Source organism: Salvelinus sp. IW2-2015, unplaced genomic scaffold, assembly GCF_002910315.2.
Source record: "Salvelinus sp. IW2-2015 unplaced genomic scaffold, ASM291031v2 Un_scaffold220, whole genome shotgun sequence".
Taxonomy (NCBI): Eukaryota; Metazoa; Chordata; class Actinopteri; order Salmoniformes; family Salmonidae; genus Salvelinus; species Salvelinus sp. IW2-2015.
In genome coordinates this window covers 306,614-313,426 of record NW_019942526.1, presented here as the reverse complement: position 1 = coordinate 313,426, position 6,813 = coordinate 306,614, and positions in this window count along the sequence as shown.

The following is a 6,813-nucleotide window of genomic DNA, read 5'->3' as shown; positions in this document are numbered from 1 at the left end:
GTCGTGTTGGAATACAGGTTAATCTGATGTGGCAGGTGTTGACAGTTGGTTGCATCATGCATCAACAATATCAGTGTGACACTTACATTTACTGAGTCTAACAATAAATAGCACATTCCATCCTCTGTGTGTGTATGTGTGTATGAGTACAGTACATGCAGAATCGCTCTGAAAACAGAGGAAGCTGACTGTATTGCAACACACATTCCCATAATGTGACGTGATAAACTGGAGCCAAATCTGCTCTGGATCCATGGAGACTGTAAGAGGAATGAACTGTGGTTCGACTTTAGCTGTACTGTAGTGTAGTAGTGAAAGTCACATATAGCCACTGAATAATGGATCCATCATAGAATGTGAACCAGAAATAGCTGTGTGTGCCATTCATCTAGCTGCACTGGTGAACAGGCAAGGACAGGTCAGGCCCCACAATCTTATCTAACATTACCGTGTACCATGTTGTTTTCTATTTCTCCTGAGTATTACTCTCTGAATATCCCTCTTGGTTATTAACAGCGCTGCATTATGGATTATGGGCGTAGACTGTCCAGATTTTGATTGGATGTTAATGTCATGTAGTGTTTGATGTATGGTCTTTGAGATTGCTCAAGCATTTGATCAGGTGGCTTGTATGTAGATTAGACTCATTAGATATTCCCTACACTATTCTTCAMCGTGTTTCCTCCAGATTCATTTTACCACCCCTCATTGTCCTCAGGCGCACAGTAAATGATTTTAATCTGGTTATGCTGTACAGGCTGCACTCGATAAGCCTTGCACAGTATTATACAGCAAGAGGAATAGAGGGGAGCTAACATTACAGAGATCACTAATAGTGTCAGAGGCTCATTTTCTAAAGAGGAATATTCACACCAACATCAAAGGGGATAGTGCTCCTGACACTGAGAAAATGCAGATGAGGTTTCATTAATTAAGAAGGCCTCTAATGTTTATTTAAATGAAATTTACTGTTGCATTATTGATTCGCTGCCGCGAAATTATCTGACACGATGCACATGAATTGCGAGCAGCGGCTCTCTGATGGTTTAGGCAGGCAGGCGGTGGTGTGTGTGTGTGAGTGTGGTGTGTGTATGTGAGTGTGTCACTGGTAAGGGGGAGGGTGGAGTGGGGCGCGGGGGGGGTCTAAGTACGGTAAAACTGTGATTTGAGGGGGGGATACGATACGTGTGCACGTCCTAGGCCCCAGGATGTGGGCGTGTGAAGGAGGGATGTCTTTGTTTGCATTGAACCTGCTGATGATAGGGTTGGGATGTACAGAAATCACTGAGCGAAATCACTGCTACTGTTGCTGCTACTGATGATTTTCCTGCAGGCCTTAGCTGGGAAATAAAGGAATGTTCTATTTCTGTTTATTTGGTAGTGGAAGAAGGCAGAGTGATGCCAAAATGTTGGTGTTTTATGCAATAGATTACTGGGAGTTTATATATACAGTGCCTTCAGAAAGTATTCAGACCACTAGATTTTGTCCACATTTTGTTACATTACAGCCTCATTCTAAATTTGATTAAAAAAATAATTCTTATCAATCAAATGTATTTATAAAGCCCTTTTTACATCAGCCGACGTCACAAAGTGCTGAACAGAAACCCAGCCTAAAACCCCAAACAGCAATGCCGATGTAGAATCTACACACAATATCACATTTACATAAGTATTCAGACCCTTCACTCAATACTTTGTTGAACATCCTTTGGCAGCGATTACAGCAGGCGAGTCTTCTTGGGTATGTTGCCACAAGCTTGGCACACCAGTATTTGGGGAGTTTCTCCCATTCTTCTCTGCAGATCCTCTCAAGCTCTGTCAGGTTGGATGGGGAGCGTCGCTGCACAGCTATTTTCTGGTCTCTCCAGAGATGTTAGATTGGGGTCAAGTCCAGGCTCTGGTTGGGCCACTCAAGGACATTCAGACACTTGTCCCGAAGCCACTCCTGCGTTGTCTTGGCTGTGTGCTTAGGGTCATTGTACTGTTGGAAAGTGAACCTTCGCCCCAGTCTGAGGTCCTGAGCGCTCTGGAGCATGTTTTCATCAAGGACCTCTCTGTACTTTGCTCCGTTCATCTTTCCCTCGATCCTAACTAGTCTTCCAGTCCCTGTCGCTGAAAAACACCCCCACAGCATGATGCTGCCATCACCGTGCTTCACCGTAGGGATGGTGCCAGGTTTCCTCCAGATGTGACACTTGGCATTCAGGCCAAAGAGTTCAATCTTGGTTTCATCAGACCAGAGAATCTTGTTTCTCATGGTCTGAGAGTCTTTAGGTGCCATTTAGCAAACACCAAGCGGGCTTTAATATGCYTTTTACTGAGAAGTGGCTTCCGTCTGACCACTCTACCATAAAGGACTAATTGGTGGAGTGCTGCAGAGATGGTTGTCCTTCTGGAAGGGTCTCCCATTTCCACAGAGGAACTCTGGAGCTCTGTCAGAGTGACTATTGGGTTCTTGGTCACCTCCCTGATCAAGGCCCTTCTCCCCCGATTGCTCAGTTTGGCCGGGTGGCCAGCTCTAGGAAGAGTCTTGGTGGCTCCAAACTTCTTCCATTTAAGAATGATGGAGGCCACTGTGTTCTTGGGAACCTTGCAAATTTTTTGGGTACTTTCCCCCGATCTGTGCCTCAACACAATCCTTTTCTGATAATTCCTTTGACCTCATGGCTTGGTTTTTACTCTGACATGCACTGTCAACTGTGGGACCTTATATAGACAGGTGTGTGCCTTTCCAAATCATGTTCCGTCCCAATCGATTGACTATAACCCCACAGGTGGACTCCAATCAAGTTGTAGAAACATCTCGAAGGATCGATTAATGGAAATCAGGAATGCCGACCTGAGCGTCAATCTTATTCGAGTTTCATAGAAATAGGTCTCAATACGTACAGTGGGGAAGAACACAGTATTGATACACCTGCCGATTTTGTCAGGTTGTCTCCTTACCTTACAAAGCATGTTAGAGGTCTGTAATTTTTATCATGGTAACTTCAACCTGTGATGTTAGACGGAATCTAATTATTACAAATACTTTTCCAGAAATTAATCTCGACATTGTTTACATTGTTATTTTTTAGAATTATTAGATTCTGCATTTTATTGCATGCCTATAGTCATTTGATCTACCATCGCAACCAGTATAGAATTCGCGCTCTCAACAGGACTTGTAGTTTTCTTTCTTTACAGAAGCCCTCCTGTTCCGCCACTCATTACCCTGTATTAACGTGCTACCTTGTGTTGAACTCGTTCACCTGTCATGAAACAGACCCTGTCCCACACGCCTTAATCATAACGACCCAACACTCCACTCTTCCAACAATGGCAATCCAGAGAGCTGTATTACATCAGGAATCAGGGATAAAATTGTAAGTACATGCACACGGCTGGGATGGCTTTTACAGGACAATAGGCAAGCAGCTTGGTGAGAAGGCAACAACTGTTGCGCAATTATTAGAAAGATGGATAGAAGTTCAAGATGACGGTCAATCACCCCTCGGCTCTGGGGCTCCATGCAAGATCTCACCTCGTGGGGCATCAATGATCATGAGGAAGGTGAGTTATCGACCCAGAACTACAGCGGCAGGACCTGGTCAATGGACCGAGAGAGAGGCTGGGCCACAGTCTAACAAGAAAACCATTAGTACACACTACACACCGTCATGGATTAAAATCCTGCAGCGCACGCAAGGTCCACCTGCTCAGCGCAGCGCATGTCCAGGCCCGTCTGAGTTGTTGCGCCAAGTGACCATCCTGGATGATCTCAGAGGAGAATTGGGAGCAGGGTCATGTGGTCTGCATGAGACAATAAAGAGCTTTTTTGGTTCTAAACTGCACTCCGCCGTGTTTGGAGGGAAGAAGAAGGATGAGTACGCCAGTACACCAGAGCAGATCCTAACGTTGAATGCATGGAGGTGGAAACTCATTCTTGGGGAGCTTTTCTGCAAGGTACAGGATGATGGCAAGCCGTAGTTGAGGGGAGGATGGATGGGGCCATGTATCGCGCAGATTCTTGCCACAACTCCTTGCCGCTCAGTAAGAGCATTGAAGTATGGGTCACCCCCCCGTTGGCTGGGTTTTCCAGCATCAGCACTGACCCGAAACACACAGACCAGGGCAACTAAGGAGTTGGCGCCGTATCGAAGCATCTCTACCGGTCCTGGAGTGGCCCTAGCCAGTCTCCAGACCTGAACCCAATAAGAAAATCTGTTTGGAAGGGAGCTGGAAAGTCCCGTATTGCCCAGCGACAGCCCGCGAAACCTGAAGGATCTGGAGGAAGATCTGTATGGAGGAGTGGGCCAAAATCCCTGCTGCAGTGTGTGCAAACCTGGTCAAGAACTACAGGAAACGTATGATCTCTGTAATTGCAAACAAAGGTTTCTGAAACAAATATTAAGATCTGCTTTTCTGATGTATCAAATACTTATGTCATGCAATAAAATGCAAATTAATTACTTAAAAATCATACAATGTGATTTTCTGGATTTTAGATTCCGTCTCTCATAGTTGAAGTGTACCCATGATAGAAATTACAGACCTCTACATGCTTTGTAAGTAGGAAAACCTGCAAAATCGGCAGTGTATCAAATACTTGTTCTCCCCACTGTATGTAAATAAGGTATTTCTGGTTTTTATACATTTGCCAACATTTCTAAAAACCTGTTTTTTCTTTGTCATTATGGGGTATTGTGTGTAGATTGCTGAGGATTTTTATTTATTTAATCCATTTTAGAATAAGGCTGTAGCATAACAAAATGTGGAAAAAGTCAAAGGGTCTGAGTATTTCCGAGGGCACTGTACAGACTGTTTGACTCTATTTATTTTTATAGCTTACACTTTATTTGCCGTTAGTCAGCAACTCTACACTAAACAATGTTCTCTGGGTGTGCTCCAGCTTATGCTTTTTAGTAAAGGAAATGCTGACATTGTTTACATTCACTCATTATTTCCTGTTATGTGTTGTCTTGCAGCTACATTTTTTACATTTCATTTTCAAATCATCCTCCCAGTTTTCCTTTACAACCTGGTCAGTTCTTTAAAGACTATTGAAATACACATTTTGCAACACAACATCTTATCTATTATGCTCAATTTCTATTCTAAATAGAAAGAGGGAATAATACATTTTATTGTATTGAATGTGTTTGGCATTATGCTCAGTGCAAATTGATTGGACAGGAAAAGGCACAACACTCGCTCAACATTAAAAATGTGTCAGTTTATTAGAGACGTTTAAAAGATTGACATTTCGTTCTTCAATGACCTTCAATCTGTCCACTGATGTTTACACATTTCTAGGTTGCACCTCTACTCACCTTGTTTGAACACATTGTCACGATCGTGTGGAAGAGATTCGGACCAAAACGCAGCATGAGGAAAATAAGCCATCTTCTTTTAATAAATGACCGAAGATGAACATGAAACGAAAACACTATACAAACAAACAAAAAACAACAAATGATCGTGAAGCTAAATAACGCAAGTGCACAGACAAGCAACAAACGTTAAACAAGACAACTACCCACAAAAGCCTACTGCCTATGGCTACCTTAAATATGGCTCCCAATCAGAGACAAATGAATGACAGCTGTCTCTGATTGAGACCCAATCTAGGCAGCCATAGACATAACTAGACAACCTCACAATTATCTATCCCATACACAAKACAACACCCATAGACTAAACAAAACACACACAACATACAATGCCCACCCCAACTCACGCCCTGACCAACTAAACATAATCAAAATAACATAAAAATAGGTCAGGAACGTGACACACATTCTATTTCATTCCAGTGCAAATTTATTGCCAGGATTTAGAATGCATTTGATGCTCCTCAGCCAATCGGCAGGAAGAATGTCTGTAACGTAAAACCAGTGGTGTAAAGTACTTAAGTAAAAATACTTGAAAGTACTAAAGTATTTTTTTGTGTATCTGTACTTACTTTACTATTTATATTTTTGACAACTTTTACTTTTACTTCACTACATTCCTAAAGAAAATGATGTTCTTTTTACTCCATACATTTTCCCTGACACCCAAAAGTACTCGTTACATTTTGAATGCTTAGCAGGACAGGAAAATTGTCTAATTCACACACTTATCAACATCCCTGGTCATCCCTACTGCCTCTGATCTGGCGGACTCACTAACACAAATGCTTCGTTTGTAAATTATGAGTGTTGGAGAGCGCTCTTGGCTATCCGTAAATAAAAAAGGAATTTAAAATGTATTTATACTTTTACTTTTACTTTTGATACATAAGTATATTTTAGCAATGACATTTACTTTTGATACTTAAGTATATTTAAAACCCAATACTTATATACTTTTACTCAAGTAATATTTTACTGGGTGACTTTCACTTTTATTTGAGTTATTTTCTGTTAAGGTATCTTTACTTTTACTCAAGTATGAAAATTGGGTACTTTTCCCACCACTGTGTAAAACGGTTTAGTGACATTTCTCTCCCATTGTTCCAAAGGGCAGATCAAGGAGAGCAGTCTAGCCACACATCCCTGAATGCCCGAGGGTGTGTGTGTATGTGTATGCTTGTGCATGCACTATAGAAGGGCTAATATGCAATTTGTCAACAGAACACATCTAGATGAATGGTTGTTATTGACAGGTACACACCAAGGGCTGCAGAGAAGACCAAAGGAAAGTAAAGGCCTTGTTGGCATGCCCACTCTTTCTCATTTCCTGTAATAGACATGTTGAAGCTTTACAATGAGATTTAGGTTGAACCACTCTGTTTCAGCACTCTGATAATATCTTTACCCCTTTCTCCTGTCTATAGAATACACACAC